The 16,507-nt window shown below is 40.9% G+C and overlaps 1 protein-coding gene across 11 annotated transcripts in view; it reads left to right on the top strand.

The window, feature by feature from the left end:
- Positions 1 to 16,507, top strand: part of NCOA7 (nuclear receptor coactivator 7) — a 101,142-nt gene that overhangs the window by 52,303 nt on the left and 32,332 nt on the right. The window contains exons 2-4 of one of the 11 annotated variants that reach the window (XM_054819028.1): positions 7,586 to 7,651; positions 11,817 to 11,910; positions 12,796 to 12,913. The exons of 8 other annotated variants lie outside the window; for them this stretch is intronic. The gene's annotated coding sequence lies outside the window, so the exon portion shown is untranslated. Of the gene's footprint in view, positions 1 to 7,585; positions 7,652 to 11,816; positions 11,911 to 12,795; positions 12,914 to 14,601; positions 14,626 to 16,507 lie in introns of those variants that run through there. 2 more of the 11 variants (XM_054819029.1, XM_054819030.1) reach the window with 2 other exon arrangements.

Consider the following 16,507-nt stretch of genomic DNA (forward strand, 5'->3'; position numbering starts at 1 on the left):
ATGTGTGGTTACCAAGCCTCTGAATGTTTCTGGGTAGCTGGCCAAGAACAAATGTTGGTAAATAAATCGGAGAGGGCATAGTAATTTTCATCACTCATAATGTGGTGAGATTTGCCCTGACTGGCACAGAACCAGGAGAGCCAGCTCCCGTGATACCAGCAGTATTTAATCTGTTTCCAAGTTGAAAGTTGCTTGCGATACAGTGAAAATTTATAGAGAATTTAAATTTAATAAAAAGGTGGGACACTTATTGAACCTTCTTTGCGTAATGGTTTCTAATAGATCATTTGCTAAATGGGCTTAATCTGAAATGGACTTTTCAGTATATATAAAGTTGAAAATTGAAATTTCCATCTGCTAATGAGTCCTGGTTTTGTCTTTTGTACTACCTGGTACAGTTATTCAACAGTTGTATGCAGCTGAAGACCTAATTAAGGTGCTAGTGATAAAAAGGTGGAGTGCATTTCAAAAAATAAGAAAATCAATATAAGTTCTTGCTGGTAATTAGCTAACTGTAATCAGCCCTAATCTCTGGGGGCTTGATTTGGTCAGCCCTATTTGTGTAGCAAAGTACTTTGTATTCTGAGTAATACAAGTGATTTACAAACTGGGCTACTCAATTGCTTAATACAACAGTAAGAGGAACAGGATCTGAATTTTCCCAAGTTCTGAGACCTTGCTTTAGCCTTTGTGTTTCAGGTTGGCTTCAGATAGCAAAAATGAGAGTAGATATAAGGAGGCGTGAAAAGGGAAATAATTTTTTTCTTTCAGAATCAAGATCTCAAAATTAAAGCAGCATAGGAAGAAGTTTATTTGGTTGTAATTGCCTGTGTAGAATAACAAGGGGTTTGGAATAACATACGTATGAGTATAAACTGGATGTAGCGGGCAGTGGCCGGTTGGAAAGCTTCAGGCAGCTGGTATAATGGCATTGGTTGCTGAAACCGCGTGGAAAGAATGAGGTGGCCAAATGACTGAAAGGCAGCCAGTTTCAGATCACTTGTTTTGGAATAAGAACAAATTATCTCGAGTCCCAGGGGATCAGCGTTAAGGCCACCAGGTTATGTTCAAGCTGGGTTGTTAATTGGTGTTTCCTAGAAACCGTTGCACGCAGAAGGGATGCCTTGTCCACAGGCAGGAGAATTTGATCTAAGCAGTAAGTACCAGAAATAATGCCGTTTCCATCCAAATTTTCAGAAGTGCTAACATCTTAACGCTGCTTGAGCCCCCCATGTGTGGAATACTCTTCTAATTCTCATCTTGATGGATAAGCTCCTGTTTATTGTAAAACTTAGTAAAAGACACAAATAAGTGAAACTTGGTTTTTTGTATCTAATCCTTAGGTATTGCCTAGCAATGCACGACAAGTTGCCTCAAAGACTATAGTTAAGACAGAAGACTGAGCTGGTTTTAAGTCCACTGTTAGATAGAAATGAAGCTATATGGATATATAAAACCCAGTTGTAAACTTGGCCATTGATAGTCAGTAAACTAATGTACCTTTCAAGTGGGAAGCAAGGGAATTGAAATGGGAAAGTAAAGGACAGAACATGAAAATGATGTCCAGTAACATAAACATAAAAATAAAGAGATTTCTTAACTGTGTTAAGAACAAAAGAGAAACTAATTTTAGCTCATTATGTGATGTTATCGGCTGAGTTTTCAGTAATTTTCTGGTGTGCATCTGGGCAGCAGGGAGGAAGAAAGGATGTAAAAGGAGAATTGATGTATGTGTATCCTCTAGTGTAATTCTGTCCACTCAGTTAGAAATTCAGGTAAACATTAGCTTAATAGATGTAATATCTTTTTTTAACTGGCAGAGCTGCTTTTCATGTAGGAGTCCTAAGAGCTTATTGATGAACCTTCTTGATCACTGATGTGGCTTTTCTTTAGTAAGCCTTTAAAAAGGGTTGATACAAAGATTTTATATTCCTTCCTTTACTTTTCAAATAGTGAACCAAGGCCAATTGCATTTGTAAGAATTATGTTCCTGATGTTGCATACTGGTATTTTGTGAGGCCCTTGAGTTTATATTCTAGAACATCAGGAGTTTTAAATTTGGATGGTATCTCCCTCCAGTGGGATGACTGAACAAGTGTGTAGCTCTGAAGGGATCGGTTGCTTGCTGTGTGTGATTTAATACTTTTATAGGTGGGAAGAAAAAAAAAAGTACCTGTCACATTTGTACAAAGTTGTAAAAATTGTAAGCAGCGCAGGTTACCAATGCTGAGTTATGTGAACTGGTTGGTAATTTGAGCATGGGCGAATTACATGTTTTAAAGGTAGGTTGTAGAACAAGGATTTCCAGGATGAGGGGCCTGTTAACGCTGAAGAATTGCTTGGCGTACTTGATGTGCATATTTACCTGAGCATAAACTTGCAGAATGTTACTTTAGAGAAAAAAAATCTTACAGGTACTTGAAAGTTTTATGCAAGAGAGTAATGGGAATTATGGTGTGACTGCTGCTGAACTACTATGTCCCAGCCTGGTGTCTGTGATTCTAGGGTGAAGACACGCAGGAGTGACCATGGGAATGGCCGTGCTGTTTCAGACCAGGGCCTCTTTTAAGTGCAGCATTTGTTCTTCCACAAAGGCCACACCTGCGTGTCTGGGGAAGATTAAGAACACAGTGAATTCTGTAAAATTATCCGCACTAATGTTCTCCAGTCTTCTGATGATTTTCAACTATTGGTGATTCTTCTAACCTGCTTGTAGTTTGTTCATTTAGGGATTGTTCTTCCATACACTTAGCTTGTCTCTCCCTGGGCCTGTGCAGTTTTTTATGATATCTTTTGGTAAAGAGTGTCCAGGTTTGCTACCATTTGCATGAAGAGCAGTCTTGCTCCTGCTGGCTTTGTTTGGTGGCCACTGGTTCTTGTAGGAGAAAATGAACAGTCAATCCCTACTCACCATCTCCAAGCCTCCTATGACTTTTTTTTTGTGTGTGTGTAATGTTCTCTCTATAGAATACCCCTCTTCCATCATTTCCTTTCCAGGCTGGAGAACTGTGGCGTTCCTTACGTGTAAGCTGTTTCATGGCTTTGCTTGTCCTTGTTATCCTTCTCTGAACCTCCAGGACCTAGGATGCTGGGACAGGGAATGTTTTTGCTCTTAACTCAGATTCTCTGACTTGATTTACTGGGAGCTCTGTTTAGCACAGCTCAGGGAGGAAGCAAATGTTTGGGGACAAGAGGGAGTTGTGAAAGACTCTTTCAGTTCCAACTGCTCTTGAGGGGAAAAAACCCAGAGCCTTATCCTAAATTACTTGTGTAAGTAATTGAAATATTGTAGCAAAGAGTTTTGGCAGGCTGAGCAGGCTAGGAGATGGAGAGAAACAAGTGGAAGAGGCCTGCAGGGAAGAGACAGAATATTCTCTTTGAAGTTTTAGACATAAGGTTTACACTTGTAAGATTTTTATCTCTTTAAGGCAGGAATATTCATAAGCCAAGTACCTAAGGAGCACAGGAGAGTGCATTTGAGATCATACTGCAAATCTTTTAGTCTCCAAGCAGAGGTGAGAGGGAGGTTCTCAGGGAGTTTGTATAATTCAAGCCTGGTGTCCTCAAGGCAGGCTTTTAATTTCTCTTCTTCAACAACACCCCATATTGTGCTTGAAATACACTGTTGAAAGTTAACCTAAAAGTTAACCTAAATGCTCTAAAAAGCAAAACTCCTTTTACCTCCATTTAAATAATGATACAACGTTAAGCCAAATCTCTTATATTTTGTAATACTCTTGCTCCCAGCTTTCCACAGTGATGTTTTCTCATGTCTCGTCAGTCTGTCATGGTGTCTGTGATGCAACTCGTCAGGTCGTGCTTGGGATCAGTAACGTGTATAAACTGAGTTGCCCTTTTCTGTGGCTCCTGAGGATCTCTGTGATGAAGTGCTGGCAGTCAGCAACACATCAGATGCTGATACCATCTCTGTAGACAAAAATAGGGCATGTGTCCCATATCTTTATAGTCTTCATGTTTTTGCTATATTTTTGACCTGTGACCTTGTAATCACCAACCAATAGATAAGGCAGTACAGCATGTGTTTTGAAGAGATGTTGTCCTGGTCGACTTACGTGGCATAGCCTTCCTAGGCAAGCTGCTGTGTGTTCAAGAAGTAAAATAAATGAAGGAAAACAGTATGTGCAGTGTTAACAGTTTTCTAAAATGTGCATGTCGTCTTTTGTGATGCTTATGTGTAGGTTTCCTCAGCTCTGCTCTGTTGACAGGCTGATTTTCCTCACTCTATTGTATTTGAGTCCCTGATGTAGTGGATAGTCAGAAATTTTATGGTGGTAGTGTTGTGATAGATGCATTTAGTCACTGACACCTGAATGGAGTTCACAAGTAATGCTGTCTGTCAGACCACAGAAAAACCAGTGGGCAGCTTCTCTTCCACACATCTGCAAAATGCTCCTGAGCCTACCTACATCCAAAGTGAGTAAAAATTCACTGAACTTTCTTTTTCTGCATCCCCTCATCTCGTGAAATAATCACCGACCCTTTTTACCTCCACCTTTGTATAAGAAACCTGGAGCTAGCTCTGATTGTGACCATATCCCAGGGTGTGCTTTTATAAACAGTTTAACCCATCTAAGGTGTCCACGTTGCTGCTAAAAGAAGATGTACTGCCCGTCCTCTTTCTGAGCCCAGCTGGGTGGTCCCAGTCCCAGCCTTCAGCCATCACCAGCCCAAAGAGTCAGGAGCTGCTTTCCCCAGGCTGGCATCTAGTGACCTCAGCCAGTACAGGGCTGGTGGCAGGAATGTGTGGAGGAAGAAGGTGGGCAGTAGCTTCATTGTAGATAGGTTTAAGCTGCTCATGGAGCATTGCCCAAAGCCAGTACTGCTCCAGATGGACTGATGTTGGGTCTGCTTTCAGGGGGAGTTGTAGAGAGTCATGTGCGCTAGGCCTTTGTCACTGTCAAGGTAAATGCATTCAAGAAATTGAAGTTAGATATGTGAAAGGCTTAATTTTTAGGCATTACTTAATCTGAAAACTGTATCTTGTTTTTTCTTAAAAAAGAAAAAAAATTAAAATGTGTAGTTTAAATTATACATTGGGGATTTTTAGGGTTTCCTAATGGAAGTCTTTGCTTTTTCTCATTCCCACCATTTTATTTCTTAACTTAACCTGAATGATTTCCATCCAGCCAGAGGCCTGAGAAAGGCAGTGTGAAAGCTTTCCTTCCTGTACCTGGATTTTCTTCAGTAACTGAAAACAGGATGTAGAATACACATCTACATCTAAGAATTGAGTTCCTGACCACACAGCTAGATACCTGTTGCAAATAGTGATTTAGGATCCTGTAATTTGTCGCAAAATGACTTTATAGAATTTTGAGGGAGCACCAATTTAAGATTTATTGTGGTTAATCACAGAATTAGATTGTATGATACTTAATGACACTCGATTATCAGCCAATTAACAAATTGTGTTAATTTTTTTATATCCAAAATTTTGTGACTTAGTTAAAGATTTGAAAATGGCAAGGTTCACATGAGACTTACAACAGTTTCCTAAATCAGATCACATACACATAAACACACACACACAGATATGGATACAAACACAGATACGGACACAAATACAGAGGTTCACCTATGATATTTTTTGTTTCTTCATGTTGTAGTGAATTACTCACTTTTTCCTACATCAGTATATGTCAGCGGATCTTCAAATCCTCGTTAAATCTCCCCTGAGCAGCGCCCCAGCTCAGGGGGAGATACTGGGTCACAGCCCGCTGCGATCCTGGAGAGCTCAAAGGGTCTCACCTAGGATCACTGTTTATAGGATTGCGAGATAATTGACTTTGGTCAATGTTTCATTTGGGCCATAGTTCTTGTCAGGTAATTCTGGTACCTTCCAGATCAGGCTACAAGATAGGGCTACAATCTAGGCAGCAGGAGTTTCACATACGATTAGGGAGTGCCTGCTCGTCCCAAATCACTGTACCTGTAACCAAAACAAGAACCCACTGAGGGGTTCGCAAAGTGGCCCAGGGGATGCTGCACCACCACAAAACCAAGTGTCTGAACAGCTCGGCTGGGCAAGTGACAGAAAATAAGAACAACTTTCTCTATCTGATCTAAGGATATGTGTGGTTTGCTTCTTGCAGTTCCCAGTAACACAGCATATTTCTGTCGTGTGTTCAAAGATGGACATACTTTAACTATGCTGTGTGGTTCGATCTGGCTTATGAGTTGATAGCACAAACACCTGCATGGAGTATACATCTGCAGGTGACCAACTAGCCAGAAAAGCTCTTTCACGTGCAGTGAATAATGGGGGAAATGCTATCCAAGGGAGCACTTACCAGATACTTTATTACTGTCATTATCAAACTGAAAGTGTAGGGGGGTTCCCCCCTGATTTTAAAGAAAACCAGGGAAAGTAATTCTATTTTTTTCCCCATGTAGTTCACCCTGCTATTTTTTGGGGTGTAGACTACTTCTAAGTGTGTGGTTACTGTTGCAATGTGGTAAGGCATCTAAGACCCCACTGACTGATAAATCTGTCAAAGCACAAAATTAATTTTGTCCTGCAGCTCCACCTGGCTTTATCAGTGCACCCAAGAGAGCCTTTCTTCCTGCACAAATACAGGAGGAGAGAAGGATATTTTAGAAGTAGACTGTCAAACACAGGAATCTTGGGGTAGATTGAGTGGTCTTGAACTGGAAAGTGGAAGAAGCGATGACAGATGGTATGAACAGCTTCTAATCTCGAATCTGCACATTTCTGAGTAAAGCTGAACTCCGGGGAGGAGGTTTCTGGATGCTGAGTCTGAATTGTCTTATGCAAGTTGGTATTTCTGCAGAATGTTGACTTAACATTGTGTATTTGTATAATGCTAATCATGCTAGTGGGAAGCTAGACCATACTGTTGCCAAACATTCTGGAGGATATAATAATTCAGTTTTGGGGTTCTTGTGGTGTACATACTCAGTGTACCCAGCCAGTTGGTAGCAGTCCATGCTGGAGTTTCTATTGCTGCATCTTTCCTTTGGTTGTTACTTGCACTTCTTAGGTTGAAGACAGCATGTGTACCTGCATGCTGTGCAATTACTTCCCTGATAGCTGTACACCTCATGGATGGTAGCTATTTAATCTGTCCTTTGGACATCCATTGCTTGCAGGCTGTCCTTTGTGTGGCTGATAAATGTGGTTCATAAACTTTTGCTCTGAAGGAGGATAAAGCACTTAGCTGAAGATGTGGTATCCCTGCCTGCAGCAAGGGGGTTGGAACTAGGTGATCTTTGAGGTCCCTTCCAATCCTAACCATTCTAGGATTCTATGATTCATTCTATGATTCTGTTTGGCTGCTGACAACGGTTAGTCTAAGGTGGTGTTGATGTAAAGTAGGACTTTGGTCTGTCTTGTGCATAGCTTAGGTGAACAAGGTGCTCCCAAGTCCATCTTACATAGGCTGTTGCAGGTTGGTGAAATAGCAGTTTCTGGGGAGAGACAGTTATGAAATGAAAAGTAGGTCAGGAAGAGCCCACAGTTTTGATGACACCACAAAGTATTTACCCAGAGCACATGGGAACAAGCTCCTGTCACAGAAATGATGATCACTTCCTGTTGTTGCAGGCATGTCAGTATTTCACTGCGACTATCCAGGGCCAGAATAAGTACATGGTTACAAGTACTTCCACAGTAAGTATAGTTCAATCATGTATGCAAAATACAGGAGAGCATTTGCAAATATTTTCCCTTCTGAAATTTTCTGTGGATTTCCTTTTGAATGTCATGCTTAAAACTTTGTGTAACAAGATCTCCTTTTGTTTCACACCACTTTATCTATACATGGGAGTGTGCAGAAGGACACCTAGCTGTGGAATGGAAGGCTAAAATTATCACATATATCTTTCGTATCCAGACAGCATCAGTGGGAACTAAAGACAACCTTGAGAAAAAGTATTGTAATAACATATATCAGACATAGGACTGATAATGAAGAGAGAAAACATTTAATTGTCCTTTTCTAAAGGAACGAATAGTTAGGACCGGGATCTACCATCTGACTGCTTCAGCTGAGATAAAACTGGTTTTTTTTCGGACACTGCTATCCTTCCTCATTCCCATCTCCTCATTCTCCCCCTGCCCTGTCCCCCCCCCCTTCCCTCTCTCATCCTCAGGGCTGACACGAAGCTTGGATAAATGCCACCTTGCCCTGGGAGGATTAGGCAGGTTGGGATGGGGTGAGAGTTAACAGATGAGTGTAGGACGAGCAGAAACTAAAGCTGGGAAACTATTTACTGTTTTAAAGCATAATCCAAAAAATTAAGCTCCCTAGAAGTGAGGAACTGAAAACTTGTTTTTATACAGTAATATGGATAGATCCAAATTGTACATTGTTGCATTTTGAAATAGTGTTGCTCAGGCTAAAACCTCACATACGAATGTGATTCATGGTGAAGAGCGCTCTATAAAATGCATGAAAGGGTAATAGGAGCAATATTAACTCTGCTGTTAGGATGTATAACTTGTAATTAATTCCGTGATGCTTATATTGCCAGTTTATTCATGGTACTAGAGGAGCTGCTTCTATCTTGGATCTTGTTCTCTGCTATAGTAACAGTTCTGTAGTTCCTTAGAGACAGTAATTGTTGTGTAATTCCTTATAGAGACTAAACTGGTCAAGCTCCATTTTAAAATTAATGAGGGCTTCCTTCCCTTTCACATCTGTTACTCCTCCTTACTGTTCTTTATTAAGCAACTTACTTGTTGCTAAGACTTACTGATTTTATGCCATCTGAATCTTTCTGGTTGTCCCTCACAATCTTTAAGAGTAATAAATAAGTTTCATATGTCAAAAATGGTTTTATTTTTCAAATTTCTTCCTTAAAGTGGCCCAGACTAAATTTAGACTATGTCTGTATATCTAGTGACTATAGTTTTCTTAAGCAATAGTTTCAAAGTACAGCTGAGTGCTCTGAAGAGCCTGATGTTCCACAATGTGAATTAACACCTTGCTGCCACTGAGCAGGGAGGTCTTATGCTTCCTGCCCCTCCTTGGAACTACATTTTTTTTCCCCTCCCTCTGAACTGGCACTGGCAATTATCTGACCACAAGGTAAGATGAGTCCATTCACTAGACCAACAAAGAAAAAAACCTGAGATAATTATTTTAATCATTTGAGTAGTCTTTTTGTGGGATCAGATGAGAGCCAGAGTCCAAGGTAGAAAGAGATGTGAGGAGAGAACAGCTCCTCTCCTCTAAGGAGTTATTAATTTGGCTTATGAAATCATACCTCTCTGTCTGCCCCGAAGAAGAATTGGGTGTCACTGTCACTACTGAATAATGTGAGATTGAAGGAGTCCAGAGCACAAAAGCAATATACTTCTTTGTGGTCTAACCTTATAAATCTTTTGAAACTTCAATCCTTGATATCTTTGTATAAATGTACTGCATTACACAAACTTTTTTTCTGCCTTAAGTAAGCTATCCTTAGAAGTAAGCTACTGAACTGTTTTTGTAGGCCACTACACCTTCAATGAAATCAGTTCAGTGGCTGTGTGCATTTTGTTCCTATTGTCATCCCCTAAACCCAAATCAAATGATTCTTGATGTGTGATTCTTTCATTTTCTTTCCAGTATTTGCATATGGGGGAATTTGGTTCATCCTGTAAATGCTTTCCTCTGCGTAAGCAATATTGACTCTGTTTTTGAGCTCAAGGTGTTGTATGTTTACTTTTACTTTTTTAATATGCTCTAAATACCCTCTCATTTAAGAGCTGTTCACTTTTTTTTTCCTTCCCTTTTCTCCAAAGTATTGTCCTCTTGTGTAAGGAAAATTACCCAGTTTAGGTTTTCAATTTCTGTACCACTTTTGTTTCCGCCTTTCATTTGTGTAGCTTCCTTGAACACATATAAATTTTGGAATGATACATCTCCTACAAATTTAAAAATACTAACATGATTTATAATATGAAGTAAGACTACCTGTGCAGTGAAGTTCTTTGCCTAGCTGCCATTGTACAGTCTTGGACAACTCACAGAGGTCTACAGATACACACCTTGTGTTGAATTTAGGCATCTGAGCAGTCCCTTTTGGTTTTGACACTACTCTTTACCTGCATTTGATGTTTTGACAAACACTTTCTAGTATTACAGTATGGCAGTGTGAACTGTCAATTCCAGTAAACTGAGAAATAAGACTTCAGAGTGCTCTAGTGTAAAATCTTCAAGAGGGATGCAATTACTTTGGACCCCTAAATTGCTTTTGGAAAACCTGACCCAGTGCTTATGCAAATCGTACCCAAAATGAAGCAGTGATTGGTATCTTAACATCAGTTACATCTCCTCCAAGAGCAAAGCCATGTATGGTTTAATAATACAATTAACAACTCTTTTTTTTGCTCAGTCTCAATGTGTTTCATGCTTGTGTATGGAGGTGTTCAGTTGTGTCTGCAAGAACTCTGCTTACAGACACATTCCAGTTGCATTGTGGGGACTTGGTTTAAAAATTGTATGAACTGTTCCCCAAAATGTGACTAGCAGAAATGAGATTGTTTTCTCGTACCTGTTTTCCTTGCACAACTTGAAACACAAACCACTTTCACCTTTGGAGAGATGGTCAGGATAATTACATTTCTGTACATTACGTTCCCTTAGGACATACAAAATTATTTCTTGAAATCTAACCAGCGGTTTAAAAAAAGTCTCAGTGTGTGTTACGGTTCTGCCTCAGACCCAAAAGGAAATGTCATCTTTGTTTTGATCCACAGACAGCTGAAGATTATGTTTGCTCACGCACCCAGTCTATCTCCGAGAGAGAGGACACAAAACATTTGCACCATGTAGGACATTTTCCTCAGCACAAAAGAAAAGCATGTGTAACCAGTTTACTTAAAGACAGACAGATACAATCATTGCGGCTGGGACCTATTCTCCTGTCCAGCTGATACATATCTTAACTTGTTCCTAATGTGTATTTAGCAGCAAAGCTGGATCCTTTTCAGACCTGAAAAGCGTGCTCGTGGTCCCAAAGACTTCTCTGATTTTTCTTCCTATATTCACTGCCCTGTCAGAAACTTGTTACCTCTCTCAGTAACCTTGTCTTGCCTATTTTTGGCTACAAGGACACCCCCACCCCATCTTTGTGTGCTCTCCTCCCTGGGAGTCACTTATCTCCCTTTTCCCAGCATAAGTTTCACAGGACCTGGAGGCAGAGGCTGTCCTGTCCATCAGCATCCCCTGTGAGCAGAGGATTGGTTGTGCAGTCTCCGTCAACAAGGCACATGCATCTAGAATGGCTTTCTCTACAGGCTTGCTGCGCTTTGGCAAACATCACCATGACCTATTTAAATACTGGTCTCTACCAGCAGAAGTATGTCTGTTTTCTGTCTGATACGAGGTTATCGGTTGATCTGAATCCTTCCTGTGTCTTCAGACAGCACCTAGAGCAAATGCCAGGAACCCTCTGCCTTTACTGGACATCCTCTGCATGTCCTCCCTGCTTACAGTGCTGCACATCCTTCCCTTTAAGCTTCCCTTCTGACTGTAGCGTTCAATATAAAGCGTCTTCTAGTCACCCCTCTTCAGTGCTTCTTTCTGGGTGCCCAGCAACATGCTGCTTCAGCAATACTCTAGTTTCAGTACATTTCAACTGCTGGCGTATTATTTTCTAGCTAAGATTTAGAGCTAAAGCACTGGGCTGTTGGCCGCATCTCACTGTTTCTTTACAATAATGTGTCAAATTTTCCTCTTGACAGTACCTCCCTCTGAAATTGAGTGGTGGGGTTTTTGGGGGGTTTTCCCTTTTCCTAAACCTCAGCGACCTTTTAAACTAGATCTTTCCTCCTCTCACTTTTCAAGCAGATCCTCACAAAGGAAACTTTGAATACAGCAGTGCATGTCTTGCCATCTTAAACACGAGAACCGCTTACCTGCCTGGAGCTTGGCACTCTTGGTGAGCGCTCATCCCCCTTGTGCTGTCCTCACGGGGCTTGTGTCTCCTGCTCTGTGTCCACCTTGTTCAAGTGCCAGCAAAAAAGTAGCAGTGATGCTGCCCTGGATGAAATCTCCTTGCAAGGCTCCTGGTGGGAAGAACCCTGTGTGGGGAGGCCCTTCACCCTCACTCAGCTGGAGAGTTTTCTGGGTGTGCAGGCACCTCTGCGTGTCCCATTGCCCAAAACTACCCTATTGCCCAAGGGTGGGTGCTGTCTGTCCTCCAGCCCTGTGCACAGTGGAGGGGGAAGGATGGCAGTGGGTCCTCTCTTGCTTTGACTGTGATGGGAAAGGGTCGCTTCACATTTTAGTGCAGCACATTCAGGTGGTAGTAAACTGTTAAACATGTGGCATTGCTTTGTGCCTCTGCAAAGGATCTAAAGCCACATCTTGAGGAGGGAGGAGTAAATAAAGAGGGAATCTAAGTTCCTTGGAAATATTTGCAGTTTTTCATGTAGAAGCTGCAGTATATGAATATTGCATGAATATCAATAGCCAAATTCTTATTTAAGTGTGCCTTAAAATACTGTCTCTATAGCAGGAGGAGTTACTACCTTTTTTATATCAGTTCTTTGAACTGCTTGTCATTTTTGTTGGGGCCCTGTATTTTCTAGTGATCTCTCTATTCCTTTGAAAGACTTTCTTGGAAAATAACTAGATGAGAATTGCAATCAATTTTCATTGATAACAGGAAAGTTGTTCAAGATGTAGATATTTCAGAATTGTGTGCCTGGATTTGGTATTGATCAGGGAATTGCTATTCTTTCTCCTATGGCAGAAGAAGTTTTGCTAATGAAGGAACACAAGTGTGGTTGTGATGGGTGACAACTGCCTTTTTTTTTTGCAGGTAACTTCATCCGTAGAGAAGGTGGAAGCCAAATAATAATATGATTTAGTAAAATCATATTATGATGATTGATGCGGGAAAAGTGGGAAGCAGAACAGACAATCAGACACCTAAGATGGTGGGATATTGTGGGGTTTTTTTGTTTGGTTTGGGTTTTTTTTTCCTCCTTCTCTTTTAACATGGTAGCAGTTCACTACCTAAATCTGAGCAGCGAATGTTTCTAACTTGCTGCCTTTTCCTCAGTGAGATAGATCTGATGCCTAAAACCTTTTTATGGATGTGCATCCCAGCAGCTGCAGCTGGCTAAAGGAGGGGCTGGGGCTGGAATAATGCCACTTCCTAGAAGGCTGCTGTGGCCTCTGGGAGGTGCTGGGATGTCAGAGTGTGTGGAGGGTGTCCTAAAATAGGGACCCGGCCCCTGTGGTTGTGGGGTTCACCCACGCTTGTCATGAGCTGAAAGAAAGGCTTCTTAAAATCAATAATTGTAATGTGAACACTGTTCAGTTCACTTTGAGAGCCATGCAAAGAGCCAGAAGGGTGTTTGTGGAGACACGATTAAATCATCCTATACACAACTCTGCACATAACAGCATTGCTGGGAGTTATTAAAATGTTAGTCTAGAAAGTAGAAATGGAAAAAATTGTTCAGATAAACTGATTTGTCTTTCTCCTTCCTCCTCTACCAGTCCAAGCAGGACTTTCATATTCTTCATGTCTCTGTGTCTCTCTAGAATGCCTTAAGCGATACTTATTGTACTCCATCTCTGTCAAGATAGTTGGTATCAGGCCTCATTCACTGATAAGGGAACTACCCCAGGAAGCTTTGTTTGCTTAATTTCTTATCAGTCCTCTGATTAGGTTACTCCAAGTGATAACTGTTCTCCCCTGAATTTATTGTGTTTCAGATTCTTCTAAGCTACCTTCAGGTTTTCACTCCTTGGTCCTGGTGCTTGACTAGACTGTAGTAATATAGTTTTATTTGTTGTAGCAAATCTGTCATAGAGACATAGGGTGGGAATGTCCTAAACCAGCAGTGATGTACTCAGCAATGTGGAAAAATATGACTAGTATCTTACAGTTTTAAGGAAACTCTCACTATGTCATTGCACAAATGAATGGGGTTTTTGCATCGTAAAATCTGCATTTGGGTTGCCTTCCTCCATCTCAAAAAGGATATAGGAGGAGAAAAAAAATTAGCGAGGACAGTCTGTGTGATCAGAGAAATAGGAAGGAGTTTAAAGTATGATAGTATTAGTCAACCTGAAAAAATGAAATAACTAAGAGAAGATGTTGGAAATCTGTGACATCGTGAATGATGTGCAGAAGGTGAATAAGGAATATATATTTATTTATTCACCCTTAAAATAACATTAATTAGGATGCTCAGTGAAATCAATCAGGTATAAAATACAAGAAAGGAAGCAGTACTCTATGTAGCACATCATGGTACTGTGGAGTTCATTGGCATGGGACTGGGCAGTGTAGTGGATGCTGCTTCTCTACACTGGGAAATCCATGATTTCTAGAAGCCAAGGGGGTTAGTCAGGGGAAAGATTTCTCTATTTACATGCTGCCTAAGTGTTTGGTAAGACAGAGATTAATGAGTAAAATGGACTTTTGGTCCAAGTATGCCATTGCCTCTATTCTCTCAGGCTGCTGAGTTTGTTTACCTGGTGTGTGAAGTGGTCAGTCCTTTGGCCCCTTGTTTACTTCGGCATTCCTGCTAGCGTTACCAGACATCAGCTGAACTGATGGCTCAGGAACTGCTGGGCAGGTTCAGCTGTCACTGCCAGCACTGTGAAACCTTGCACTGATTTCGTCTGGCAGCAGGTTAGTCCGTAACATTGGTGTTTGTGGTATCGTCTTGCAGTGGCACGTCATGTGTCAGTGTGAGCAACCCAGGATTCTGTTGCTGCTTCTTGACTTATCTGATTTACTTATACAGCTATTTACATAGTTGCAGAGGTGTAATTCTCCTATCGCGTGTCAAGGTCTTTTGGATGATAAACTGATTGACCTTTTTGTCATACTCCTTCAATAGTTGCTTTCCAAATTATTCCTAGGTAACTCTTTTTAGTTAGGCTTCCCATAGCACTGCAAAATGAAATATGAACAGTCTGCTAGGAAACTGAGTTAGGTATAAATATATCAATAAGGGTAGAAAAATTTCCATTCTAGACCTATTCGTTTTGAGTAGGCCTTTTTCTTTCCTGTTCTCACTTGACATTCTTCTTTTCATTGCTCATTAATTTTATTATTTTTGCATAATTCTTATTTTACATGTTTCCTGAAATCACAGGTTCAGTCCACCCACTCCACCCTTTTCTTAAAAATGCAGTGTGTTCAACTTTACATTAACACCTAGTCAGTTCTCATGGCTGTACGATCCCATCTTCAGTGTATGTGCAGGGCTGGAAGACTTGGGAGGCGGAACCATGAGTCACTTCACGACTAAGCAAATGTCCAAGTTCAAAAAGTAGTCAGTGGCTTTTATTTTAAAAATTGTCGAGAGGTGCAGCTTTTCCATCTAGTTCTGTCTGAAAGAAATGTGGTTACTGAGGAGTGTCATCTCACCTGCATGTGCTCTGCATGCCTTTGGGACTACTGCTAGAGCTTGCTGCCTTTGGATCACATCAGAAAACATTTGGCTTCCTGAAGGAGAAATAAGAGAGGATAAGGGAACTGGAGAAATAGTGTATTGTGGTGTTTTGCTTTCTTTGCCAGGCTTTCCACCCCCTCCACTGTAACTATTCACACAGAGCATAATTTGTGACCTTCTCCTTGCTATGTGTACAGTAAGCGGGTTAGCAGTACCTGTAAGATTTAATGGATTCATTGCAATTTTTTCCTCTGAAGGTCTGAATTTTTTAATTTATTATTTTAAATTTTTATATGTACAATTAAAAATATTGCCTAGTTAAGACTTTCCACTATTCAAAATGCGGTTTGTAATTGCCAAAGCCTGCCAAGAAGTTATGCTCAGTGCAAGGATGGTGTCCAGAACTCCTTGTTGGTGGGATTTAAAAAAAAAAAACAAAACAAAACACCACAAAAACAGGAAGGGGGTGAGGGGGGCAGAGAGGGAGAAAAGAGTATCCAAACAAGAAGTGTCAGATTTTGGTTTCAGATGGCAGGTAGGTTCACAGACTGTGACTTCTTTTGGCCTGTAGCTAAACAGGCCATAGAGCATACATTCTTGCATGTAGATGTGAAAGAAAAGCAAGCTAATTGTTGGTCTTACTTAGGTTTTATTAACCTTTATTGGCAAAAGAAGAGACTGTATTCCGTTTAGTCTAAACTCAGCTTGTCCTTTGAACTCTTTTGCCTGTACAGTTTTGGGTTTTCAACTATGTGTGAGTATCTCGCTCACTCTTCTGTATTGTGCCTGTTGAAGTTCTGTTGAAGACCCTACTAAATACATAGACCCACAGTCCTGTGGACCAAGAACTAGAGTGTATTATCTGTCTCCTTGCAGCACTGTATTTCAGGTTGTAACTTTTCAGGGAGCCTACAGGAAAGCTGGAAGGGGACTTTTTACAAGACAGTGATAGGACAAGGGGTAATGGCCTTAAGCTGAAGGAGGGTAAATTTATATTAGATATTAGGAAGAAATTCTTCACTGTGAGGGTGGTGAGGCACTGGAACAGGTTGCCCAGAGAGACTGTAGATGCCCCCTCCCTGGAAGTGTTCAAGGCCAGGTTGGATGGGGCTT

The sequence above is a fragment of the Grus americana genome, chromosome 3 (genome assembly GCF_028858705.1).
Source record: "Grus americana isolate bGruAme1 chromosome 3, bGruAme1.mat, whole genome shotgun sequence".
Classification (NCBI taxonomy): domain Eukaryota; kingdom Metazoa; phylum Chordata; class Aves; order Gruiformes; family Gruidae; genus Grus; species Grus americana.